This window comes from Zalophus californianus, chromosome 3, assembly GCF_009762305.2.
Source record: "Zalophus californianus isolate mZalCal1 chromosome 3, mZalCal1.pri.v2, whole genome shotgun sequence".
NCBI lineage: Eukaryota > Metazoa > Chordata > Mammalia > Carnivora > Otariidae > Zalophus > Zalophus californianus.
In genome coordinates this window covers 114982947-114995580 of record NC_045597.1, presented here as the reverse complement: position 1 = coordinate 114995580, position 12634 = coordinate 114982947, and the positions used below count along the sequence as shown (strand labels likewise).

The 12634-nt window shown below is 43.6% G+C and overlaps 1 pseudogene; it reads left to right on the top strand.

Moving 5' to 3' along the window:
- The first annotated feature begins 7737 nt into the window (after positions 1-7737).
- Positions 7738-8637, top strand: LOC113920617 (annotated as a pseudogene).
- Positions 8638-12634: the final 3997 nt, after the last annotated feature.

The following is a 12634-nucleotide window of genomic DNA, read 5'->3' as shown; positions in this document are numbered from 1 at the left end:
TTGTCCACCCTTTGTTTTCTGTCACTGTTTTGTTTGCTGCCACTGTAGATTAGATTTGTTCTGGACTTCACTTGAACGGAATCACACAGATACACTCTTCTGTGTCTGGCTTCTTTCTTACTATTTTTGAGGTTTATCTCTGCTGTGGTATTAGCGGTTCGTTCATTTCTAATGCTGAGTAACACACTCCAATTTGTTGATCTTTTCACCAATTGATGGGCATTTGGGTTGTTTCCAGTATTTGCCTATAAATGAAGTAACTGTAAACATTCATGTATAAGTCTTTTGTGGACATGTGTTCATTTCTTCTGGGCTGGGATTGTTTTGTATTGTAAATAGATGTTTAACTTTATGAGAAACTACCAAACAGATTTGCAAAAGAATCATACCATTTTATGCTCCTACCCACAATGTAGGAGCCTTCCAATTGATCCACATCCTCACCAACATTGGGTATTATCAATCTTTTGAATTCCAGCTACTGCAATGGATGTGAAGTGATCTCTTGGGGTGATTTTAATCTGCATTTCCCTAATGACTACATTAAACATATTTTTATGCATTTATGCATTTATTGGCCAATCTTTTATCTTCTTTTGTGAGATGTCTGTTGAAGTCTTTTGCTCTTTTGTTATTGGGTTCTTTATCTTTTTATCACAGATTTGTAGGCATCTTTCTATATTCTGGGTACGAGTCCTTCATCATTTATTTGCGTATTGCGAATATTTTCACCTAACCCTTGGCTTACCATTTCACTTCCTTAGATTTTGTTTTTAATTTTATTTCTCACTTCATTTCTACATTTCAGGATCTTCCGTCAGTTGCCAACCCGAGCTCAAAATAGAATATACCATTTATTGAGGATTTAGGGTAGACCTTTTACTGTGCTAAGCTCTCTATACCCGTTGACTGCCCCTGCTACTCACCACAATCTGGGAAGTAAATAGCATCCACCGCATTGAGTCAGCAGGGAACCCAAAGTTGAGCAGCCTCCCAATATCACCCAGCCAGTAAGTGGCAGGCAGGCTTTAAGCGGGGGTGTTCAAGGCTGGCTGTGCCCTGAGTGCACACTGAGTGGCGGAGGGGTAAAAATGACTGACTGATGCCCTGGCCCCAATCTCAGGGATGCTGATTTCATTGGTCTGGGGAGGAGCTCAGGCATGGGTATTTTTTTAAAAGCTCCCCAAGCGCCTCTAGTGTTCAGAGCCTCTGATTCCAAACGTGCCCTGTGTTCCCTGCTGCCACGCAGAGCTTGGCTCCTGAAGATTGGCCTGCCCACCAGTGCAAAAAGAGTTAAGTGACAGGGCTTCCCGGGGGCCATCTCTCCGCATCATTTAAGGGCTGTGCAAAGAGAAAGCACGCCTGGCTGAAGCAGTTCTCACTGTGCAGACTGGAGAGGATTTGGGTTTCAATTTAAGGAGCGCTTTAAAATCTGTTTTCTCCCCCACCCCCTCCTCCCCAGGAGGCAGCATATCCAGACATCAGCTCACAAAACCGGGTCCAATTTTGGAGGCTGCAGCAATCTGGGGAAACTTCCTAGGTGTCCTCATAGACAGGCAGTCACAAGTCGGAAATGACGAGTGCATAGGGGTTTCAGTGTTGCATGCAAATTGCCTCTCTCGCCGACAGTTTTCAACTTGCTGTCATTTAATGAGGCTTCCCGCTCTCCAAGGGAAGCTGGTACCAAGTGGAGGAGGATACGGCTTTTCTTTTCAGCATCCTACTTATGCTGCTATGGCTTTCGGAAGCTGAGCTGGGGTTCCTGAAAAGCCAACATCTTCGTTAAGTGGGAAAGGAGAGCGAGCCAGCAAGAGATAGGCTTCTCTAAAATAAGATCCATCTTGATTTTTCTCCCTGTGAGGTTTATAGCTCATAGCAACAAGCCCAGAAAATCCTTATTTGTTCTGGAATCAGAACCTCAGTGTCACTCAGCTGAGGGTGAACAAGAGGAGAAATTTAATGTAATACTTCTGTGGAGCTTTGAAAATTACCGTCATCACTTGGGTGTCAAAAACACACAGCGTGTGCAACACAATATTGGATATTTTTTCCTGGCCCACAAGCTTTCACAGCGAGAATATGTAAGACTTGCTGAAGGAAAACAAAATGATCCACCTCAGGACAAAATCTCTCCCCAGAGAGCTCAGGTGCCATATTCTGCAAAACAGGGACACCTAAGTTTCAGGAGTGGACACTAGGGCCACCACTTCAGGTGGTGGCTGATGCCTAAAGCACAAAATCGAGAGCAGTGGTTTTCAAAGTGTGGTCCCAGGGCCAAGGGCGTCGACATCGCCTGGGAACAACATGGTAGAAATGCAGATTCCTGGGTCCCGTCCCAGACCTACTGTGCGGGAAACTCCGGGGCTGGAGCCCAGTGATCTGTGTTTTCCTGAGCCCTCCAGTGATTCTGACAGTCCTCATTTTGAGAAAAAGTGATCTAGCCTAGACTCTCAGGAATCATGCTTGGAAACTTGAGCCCCACTGAATTACAGGCAGGAGGCAGGTGAGAAAGGGCCTGCTTCACACCCTTGTCAGCATTTCCTTTCTGGTGTCAGTGGGAGGCGGGTCGAGTGGGTGAAGGTGAGAACTCCGCCCAGAAGCAGAAGCCGAGTGACTGAGGAGGCAAAGGAGTATCTTTTCTGCCTTCGTACTGCTGCCCCAGGCAGCTCAGGCCACCTTCCTGCAGCCAGCCTTTGTGGCAGAAGGATACATTCCAGTGCAATAACAAAGCAGCTCCACAAGTAGGACCCCACCTTCTGTTTCAGGGGCACAAGGTCTGCAAACATATCAGGAAGGACTCCGTGAAGCGTTGGAGTTAGGAAGGAGGGATGGTGGGAAGGAGGAACAGTTTTGCCAGTGCATAGAGAAAGGGGCTTCCTCCCGCCAACCCAGTGACGGCTGGATATCAGCCCTAATTGGTTGCTGTAGACAACCTGCCCAACCATACATGAGGGGACTGCTCAGGAAATAGGAGCTTCACCAAGCAGGAACCTCATTCGCAGAACAGAGAAAAGTTAAGAAGGAGGATGCCAGGGTTGGGCAGGAGGTGGCTGAAAGGGAAGATGAGCCCAGGAATAGGGTGGTTTAGGGGTACCGGGGATTTGTTTAAAACGGAATGGTGAGACATGCAGACACGGAAATGACGGTCACGAAGGAAGAAGCTTGATGTACTCCAGGTTTGTTAGAAACGGGCAGCACGCCCCGCAGCGCAGCGTCCGCAGCCCGAAGCTCTGGGGTTGGTCAGGAGGCCGAGGGTGGAGGAAACATGAACCGGAGCCTTTTTTGTGGTTTCCACAAGAAGGAACAGGGAGGCCGGGTGAGCAGCCTTAGAATTGTCTAGTTAGAATCGTTTCAGCGGGCCCTGGGGCACTCCCCGGTTGTCTGGGCTGGCGGCAGGTGATCACGGCAGGTGGGTAGTGGCCCCAGGGTACGAGAGCCCCACACAGGCGGTCGGATGTGGACTCTGGATTGCTGGGACTGTCTGTGAAACGCATACTTACAAGTGAGTGAGTTGTCTGCTATCTTTGGGAATTGGGAGGGACAGTCCCTCCAGGGTCAAAGCAGAAGAATGCAGAAAAGGAAAGATGTGGTTAATACACAGGGATACTGAATTAAGAGCCCGAAAGCGTGCCTGCTGAATTGAGCTACCACTCGGTTCCCGACTGTCCACGCTTGCGCCGCCCCTCACGGCAGCCCCGGCTACACGTGGCCGTTGCGCCCTTGAAATGGGACCGTTGCAACTTAAGAACTGCATTTTACATTTTTATTAAATTTTAATCAATATAAATATTAAGAACTGAAGCCGTATAAGATACCCTCCCATGAAACTTAGAGTGTAAAATGACTCAATTATTTTTATACTGATTTCCTGTTAAAATTATAATATTTTGGATACTTCGGGTTAAGTTAAATATACTACTAAAATTCATTCCACCTGTGTCTTTTTACATTTTTTAAACGTGGCTACTAGGAAATTTAAAATTACGGATGTGGTTTGCATTGCATTTTTGTTAGACAGTGCTGGCCCCTGCACTTAACAGTGACTGGAAGCGAAGTCCTAAATAGCAGGAAGAGACTGGGCTGTCCTGAGAGGCAGGTGCTAACAAGGTAAACACGGAGCATGCCTTCCTCTTGTTGGAGGTTGCCGCTCTGCTTACCGGGGACTGGCATACGCTCATCGGGATCTAGGAGAGAGTGGTGGGGTAACCGGAGATGTTGACATGGCTGAAAAAAATTCATGCCCAGGTCATTTCTTGAGAGGGAGAAAATGACCTTAGAGCCTGCAGCCCAGCAACAGCCATAAGGCCCAGAAGCAATTTGTAATATTTCCCGGTGGCCGCAGTCCATGAGGGCTGCCAAAGTCCTCCCAAGACCCCCAGCTCCTCTTTCCTGCTCTGGACTGACCATTCCCTGGACGGCCAGGTCTGGTGGAGACAAGGAACAGCAAAGAAGGGCAAGTGGAGGGACGAGATGAAGGATTCCAAATGGCCTAGTGCCCCCTGTGCTGACTGCCGGCTCCCAAGCAGCCCTCTACCCTGGGTGTTCTTGTGTGGCTGCCAGCCCTGGGAGGTGTGTATGACTCACAGACATCCTCAAGGTTAGAATTTTCGGGCATTGTGGTTATAAATTAGTACAAGAAGTTTCCTGGCACTGGATGGATCCAGGAGCCTTGGCCCTGTGTCAGCTGCAGGAAAGCTCAGCAAACGGGGGAGGATGTTGGTTGGACGGTGGGGGATATAAAGGGCCAAGGCTCCCTGGGTCAAGGGCAGAGGCAAAGCTGCCACCAGGCTCACTAATGGGAACCCAGACGGTCTAGGCAGCAGGGGTGGGGCCATGCATAAAAGGGTAAACTGGCATAGCTCCAGAGGATGAGGTACCACAGCTGGTAGCCATTTGCACCCACACCTTTTTGTTAAGGGGAGAGGAGTACTGGTTTCCATGCATATGCCATCTGAAGTCCTGGGTCACATCCTCTAGTGAGCTGGGGGTGGGACCCCTTAGTGGAGGGCTCTCTTAAGATAGGAAAGAGAACACTCTACATGGTTCAGAAGGACTGTTTTGAAAAAGGGACCAGCTTTCTCTTCCCTTTGATGGAAGCAATCCAATTCATTCAGTCCAAAAAGTTATATTTTTGTGCCTAATATGTGCCAGGCACTGCTTACAAGGCACTTGAGGTCCCTCCCTGTCCTCAAGTAGCTTAGAAGCAGATGAGTTTACTGATTAAAGTGCAAGTGTTGTGGGGCACCTGGCTGGCTCAGTCCATAGAGCATGTGACTCTTGATCTCAGGGTCATGAGTTCAAGCCTGATGTTGGGCTATAGAACTTACTTAAAAAAAAAAAAATAGGGTTCCTTGCTGACTCAGTTAGAAAGAACATGCAACTCTTGATCTCATGGGTTGTGAGTTTGAGCCCCACATTGGCTATAGAGATTACTAAAAAAATAAAATAAACTTAGGAAGGAAGGAAGGAAAGAAGGGGCTCATCAGAGAAGGTCTCCTCGAGGAGTGTAAATGTTAGCAACCCAAGGAGGGGCTGAGGGCAGAAATTTTTCTAGCTGAGAAATTTGCACACACAAAGGCCTAGAGGCAAGAGAGAGCCTGGCCTGCCATCGATTCAACACATTCAGCTCTAATGTATGGGTTTATTAGCCACACTAGTGCCAAATATGTTTTGAGCACAATTGTACCATCTTGACCTGTCCTAGAGGTTACAAAGACATTAACATGCAATAGTCGTCATTCATTTGGTCACATAACATTCATGGGGCATCCACAGTGTATCAGGCATAGGATCTCATTGTTAGAAGGCAGCAAACAGCCAGAGAACCCAAGGGATTTTGGGACTGTCAGTGCAGAACAGGGTGGAGTTGGAGAGCTGTGGGAAGGACAGGGAATTGAGGGAGACGGTGTTCACTTCTGAAGTGAGTTTTTGGCCTTCCTACCTTGATAGCATGAAGTGGAAAGCAAAAGCCCTCTGGCACACAACCCCAAGAGTCTGAAGGAAGAGGAAAATCATAGCGCTTCTCCCTTCCTTGCTTCCTACATTTCACCATTTGTCATGGGCTGGAAGTTCTCCTTCAATATTGTTTCATGTCTTGACCCCATCTCCACTGCCAGCTCAGGGTCCCATTAATACCTGCCTAGACCAAAACCACAGCCTAAAACAAGGGCACTTATTAAAACACGAGGATCAGAAGAGACTGAAAAGTATAACCTGGCCCTAAAAACAGCTTGGTTAGTGTGAGGACTGGCCAGCATTGACAGGGCGAGTGTTCAGTGTGATGAGACATATGGTGTCTGCGGCATTTAGTGTGTGAGCTACACCGAAGGGACAGGGCATAGGTAACCACTTGGAGGCAAGTGCAGAGAGGAGCAAGAAGACCAAGTGAAGGTCAGGGTATCTGTTGATGTTATGGAAAAAATAAGAAATAGATTCATGGAGAGATCATGGTTTTCTAAGTAATTTACAATAGCAACAAAAACCATACCTAGTGGTAAGACTAACAACAAATATGCAAAGATTTATGTGGGTAAATTCCAGCCAATTTATCCAAGATTCAATACAATTCCAAGCAACTTGCTTACAGAGTTTTTCTTAGAACCTAAGAAACTGATTCTAAAATTCATATGGAAAGAAAAGTTGCAAGAATAACTAAGGTTACTTAGAAAATGTTATCTTAAATCTACGAAATACTAAAAAGTATTAAAAAACTATAATAATTAAAACAAAGGTGGGAATAGGGGTTAACGTTATACATTCCAGCAATGTTTAAATGATAAAACTAGCAAAAATGGGAGTTAAAGTGGAGAGTAAAATAAGCATAGTGACAGTCTCATGTGAAATAGCTGGGAACAAAGACGTCATTTATAATAATGTAAGCTTAAGTGTTTTTAGTATAAAAAGGTAAAAACAAAGAAATGTATTACTGATTAAACTGGGTGTTGCAGAAGAGAAGGTCAGCAGGGCAAGGATGACACAAGCTAATTAAATTGTTATTCCTAGTAGGGAACCAAAAAGAAAGAACTAAGGGTATTACATAAAGATATGCATGCAGAGGCACCTGGGTGGCTCAGCTGGTTAAGCATCTGCTTTCGGCTCGGGTCATGATCCTGGGGTCGTGGGATCGATCCCCTCATCGGGCTCCCTGCTCAGCGGAGAGCCTGCTTCTCCCTCTCCCTCTGCCTGCCTCTCTGCCTACTTGTGCTCTATCTCTATCTCTCTGTCAAATAAATAAATAAAATCTTTAAAAAAAAGAGATATGCATGCAAAGGGAACAAGATATGGAAGGCTTCCTAAACACAAAGAGAAACACAACAATAAAAATGAACAAAGAAAGCAGACCACGTAATGAAATGAACATATACACAAATATGCATACACACACATAATGTTCATACAAACATTAAACATAAAGTAATATAAAATAACTGAGACAAAACATCTCTCATATCAAAACATGGAAATGGGCTCAAATGACTATTAAAAGCAACACACAACTCTATGCCGTGGCAAGAGTTGTACCCAAAACAATGTGAATGATGAAGATTATATATAAAGAGGTGGGCAAAAGTATAGCTGCCACATGTCAGTGGGAATTGTGGAGGAGGCAGCTCCAAGGACCCAGGGCTCCACAGAGACATCAGAAAATTAAGCAAAAAATTTTAGAATCAACTTTGTTAACTCTGGAAAGCAAAGATTTACAGGATCCAAGTGAACCTTGTATCAAGAAAAAGGTAACCTCATGACGGATGTCGCTGTGTCCTTCGCCAAGGACTTCCTGGCGGGTGGAGTGGCCGCGGCCATCTCCAAGACGGCGGTAGCGCCCATTGAGCGGGTCAAGCTGCTGCTGCAGGTGCAGCATGCCAGCAAGCAAATCACCGCAGATAAGCAATACAAGGGCATTATAGACTGTGTGGTTCGCATCCCCAAGGAGCAGGGAGTCCTGTCCTTCTGGCACGGTAACCTGGACAATGTCATCAGATACTTCCCACCCAGGCTCTCAACTTCGCCTTCAAAGATAAATACAAGCAGATCTTCCTGTGTGGTGTGGACAAGAGAACCCAGTTTTGGCGCTACTTTGCTGGGAATCTGGCATCAGGTGGTGCCGCTGGGGCCACGTCTTTGTGTTTTGTGTATCGTCTTGATTTTGCCCATACCCGGCTAGCAGCCAATGTGGGCAAAGCTGGAGCTGAAAGGGAATTCAGAGTCCTCTGTGACTTCCTGGTTAAGAGCTACAAATCTGATGGGATTAAGGGCTTGTACCAAGGCTTTAATGTGTCTGTGCAGGGCATCATCATCTACCGAGCTGCCTACTTTGGTATCTATGACACCACAAAGGGGATGCTTCCAGATCCCAAGAATACTCACATCTTCATCAGCTAGATGATCACCCAATCCGTCACAGCAGTTGCCGGGTTGACGTCCTACCCGTTTGACACTGTTCACCCCTGAATGATGATGCAGTCAGGGCGCAAAGGAACTGACATCACGTGCACAGGCACAGTAGACTGCTGGAAGAAAGTCGCTCGTGATGAAGGAGACAAAGCGTTTTTCAAGGGGGCGTGATCCAATGTTCTCAGAGGCATGGGTGGTGCTTTTGTGCTGGTCTTGTATGATGAAATCAAGAAGTTCACATAAGTTATTTCCTAGTCTTTCACCCCCCGCCCCTGTGAACAGGCATGTTGTATTATATAACATATCTTGAGCATTCTTGACAGACTGTTGGCTGTCTATTTATCAATGGTAACTATTCCACTGGTTGAAAATGGGAAGCAATAATATTCATCTGACCAGTTTTCTCTTAAAGCCATTTCCATGATGACGGACTCAATTATATTTTTTTATTTCAGTCACTCCTGATAAATTTGAAGAAATAAAAAATATCTGAAATAAAGAAAAAAAAAGAAAAATGTAACCTCAAATTGGTAGAAAAGATTTGTGATGTTTTCATTTGCCCTTGTCTCAGCCACCTCTGTGGTATATCTATAGGCTTGAAGATTGTAGGTCATGTTCCCACGTAGGACTCTAGTCCCTGGTTCCAGAAGGAGTAAAACAAACCTTACTTGCAAAGAATTGTGCTTGTCTAGTCTAACCTGTCTGAAGAACTGACACAAGTGCTTTGTTTTTGTTTTGCCTAACCTGTAACTTGCTCAGGTTGGAAAAGTGGTGGACATTTCTTGAAAATATTGTAAGGCAAATCGATTACCAGCATTGAGGTGGGGCAAATGACTATGGTTGAAGTATACAATACAGGGCCAAAATCCGGGGTGGAAAACCTGGGGAGAGAGTTTCTTTGGGAAATTAAGGGCATTCAAAAGGACCCTTGCATACTGGGAATTTGGAAAGTCACGTACATGCCCAGGGCAGAACACATGCCAGAAAAGACCTGAGAAGACTTTAAGCTTTTGTCTCTGGCCGATCTCTTGGTTAACACAAAGAAGTGAAGGCTTAAAGCAGAGATGTAAATGGTCTGGCTAAACATTTAGGAAATGCTCCAACACAGAGTATATTGCAAAAACTGGGAGATAATTTTTTTCTTTTATTTGTTCATTCTCTCCTCTTTCTGCTTGGTTTTGTTTTTCCCTGGGGGTAGGGGTAGGGCTCCTGGCATTCAAGGAAATCTCTGTTAAAACACTAATTGAACACAAGATAAAGAAACAGACTTCAGAGGCCATACATGACTAAGAATACAGACTTTACAAAAATAGCTTAGAAAAGTCACCAAACAGCTACATCCTATGGCAAGCAAGAAATGTTCCCAGTATAGGACTCTAGTCCCTGGTTCCAGAAGGAGTAGAACAAACCTTACTTGAAAAGAATTTCTCCTCTCTGAGGAGAGCAAAAAAAATTCTGATTTCCAGAGTTACCACATTATAAAATTCAAAGTGTAGCTTTCAACAAAAAATGATGAAGCATGTAAAGGAACAAGAAAATATATCCCACTCATAGAATTAACAGAAACTCTCCCTGAGGAGGTAAAGACATTGTACTTACTAGACAAAGATTTAAATTTAACTGTTTTTTTAAACTGTCTTAAATATACTCAAATTGCTAAAGGAAATCACGGGCAAAGAGCTAAAGGAATCCAGGACAACAATATTTGAACAAAAAGAGAATATCAATAAAGAGATAGAAATTATAAAAAGGAACCAAACAGAAGTTCTGGAGCTAAAAGTGCAGTTAGTAAAATGAAAAACTCACTAGAAGGCTTCAGTCGCAGATTTGAGCAAGTGGAAGAGTCAACAAACCTTAAGATAAGCCCATTGAAATTATTCAGCCTGAAAAACAGAAAGAAAAAAGAATAAAAATAAACAAATAGAGCCTAAGAGATGTGGAGTACCATAAAGTATGCCAACATGCACTTAATGGGAATTGCAGGAGAGGAGAGAGGAAGAAACAGAGAGAATATTTGGATAAATAATGGCTGAAAACTTACCAAATTTGATAAAAGATACAAATCTACACATTCAGGAAGCTCAATGAACTACATGAAGGATACATGCAAAAAGATCCATTACAAGAAACATCATAGTCAAGTTGTCAAAAGGCAAACACAAAGAGGGAATCTTGAGAATGGCAAGAGAAAAGTGACTTGTCACATACAAGGAATACTCAGTGAGTCAATAGCAGATGTATCACCAGAAATTGTGGAGGCCAGAGAAAAGTGCTGAAAGGAAAAAAATGTCAACCAAGACTTCCATATCTGACAAAATTGTCCGTCAAAGATGGAGCAATTAAGACATTCCCAGATAAACAAAAGCTATGGGAATAGCATGTTCCCATAATGTTGTTAGCAGACCTGCCCTACAAGAAATGCTAAAGGGAGTCCTTCCAGGCCGAAATGAAAAGACACTACATAGTAACTCAAAGCCATACAAAGAAATAAAAAACTTCAGGTACCTACATGGGAAAATATAAAAGCTAGTCCTATGTCTTTTTTGTTGTAGTCTCTCTCTCTCTCTTTTTTTTGTTTCCTACAGAATTTAAAAGACAAATGTATAAAACAATAATTACAAATCTATCTTAATGGGCACACCACATATAAAGATGTCGTTTATGGCAACAGAAGAGGGGAGGTTGGAGCTTACAGGAACAGAGTTCTTATATGCTGTTGGACCTAAGTTGGTACCAATTCAAACTAGACTGTTAAAAATTTAGGTTGTTAATTGTAGCCCCCACAGTAAACACTAAGACAATATTCAAAAATATATACACAAAAAATAAATGAAAAGGGAATCAAAATGGTATGCTACAAAAAAATCAGTTATACACATAAGAAGTCAGTAATGGAAAAAAATGGAGGGGAAAAAGGTGTAAGACATACAGAAAACAAACAAAAAAATGGTGTAGGTTAGGCCTTCCTTATCAGGAACTACTATAAATGTAAATAGATTAAGCTCTCTAATTGTTAGAAGGTGAAGAGAGTCAGTAATGTATCCTCCAGACCGAGAAGGCACTTTTATACTGAAAATTGCAGCAAGCCTCTCCATACCACTTACACAGTTTTGTTCAGGGTAACTGCCTGCCAGGGGTGGTCTGGAGGGCAGACGCTCCAGGCGGTATTATGCAGCAATCCCTTGCCCATTTCCCGCCTCCTTCTCTGGACCTTCATCTGCAGCTTTTATGGAGTAAGGGACATGGTGGTGAGGCCCCAGGGTAGTTACCTAAAGGGGCACCATCTGTGCACCAGTGAGGAGAACAAGATGGAGGGCCAGAGATGAAGTCAGGTTGCCAGCACTTGTACACCAATCAAAAGGCAGAGATTGGCAGAATGCTTTAAAACATATAATCTGCTATATGCTATTTACAAAAGACTCACTTTAGATTCAAAGACACAAATTGGTTGAAAGTGAAAGGAAAAAAAATATTTCAGCAAATGGTAACCAAAAGAGAGCTGGCTGGCTATATCAAACCTATCTGAAAAATATCAGAAAATATCAGAAAATAAAATGGACTTTAAGTCAAAAACTGTTACAAGAAACAAAGATGAGTATTTTTTTTTTTAAAGATTTTATTTATTTATTTGACAGAGAGATAGAGAGAGAGCACAAGCAGGCAGAGTGGCAGGCAGAGGGAGCGGGAGAAGCAGGCTCTCCGCTGAGCAGGGAGCCGGACGTGGGGCTCGATCCCAGGACCCCGGGATCATGACCTGAGCCGAAGGCAGCCACTTAACTGACTGAGCCGCCCAGGAGCCCCAAATATGAGTATTATATACTGCTAAGAGGGTCAATTCATTAAGAAAATATCACATTACAAACATACACACCAAGCAAGAGCACCCCGAAATGTATGAAATTAACATTGTTAGAATTTATGGGAGAAACAGTCAGTTTTATAATAATAGTTGGAGACTTTGATAACCACTTTCAATAACAGATAGAACATCTAGAAAGAGTAAAGCAATAAAGGACTGTAACAGTCTATAAACCAACTAGACTTAACAGACACCTGTAGAACACTCCACCCAGCAACAGCAGAATACACATTTTTCTCAAGTGCACGGGGAACATTCACCATAATAGACCATATGTTAAGCCACAAAACACATTTTAATAAATTTAAAAGAGTGAAATTATACAAAGTGTCTTCTCTAACCACAATTGAGTGAAAGTAGAAATCAATAACAGAAAGGAAA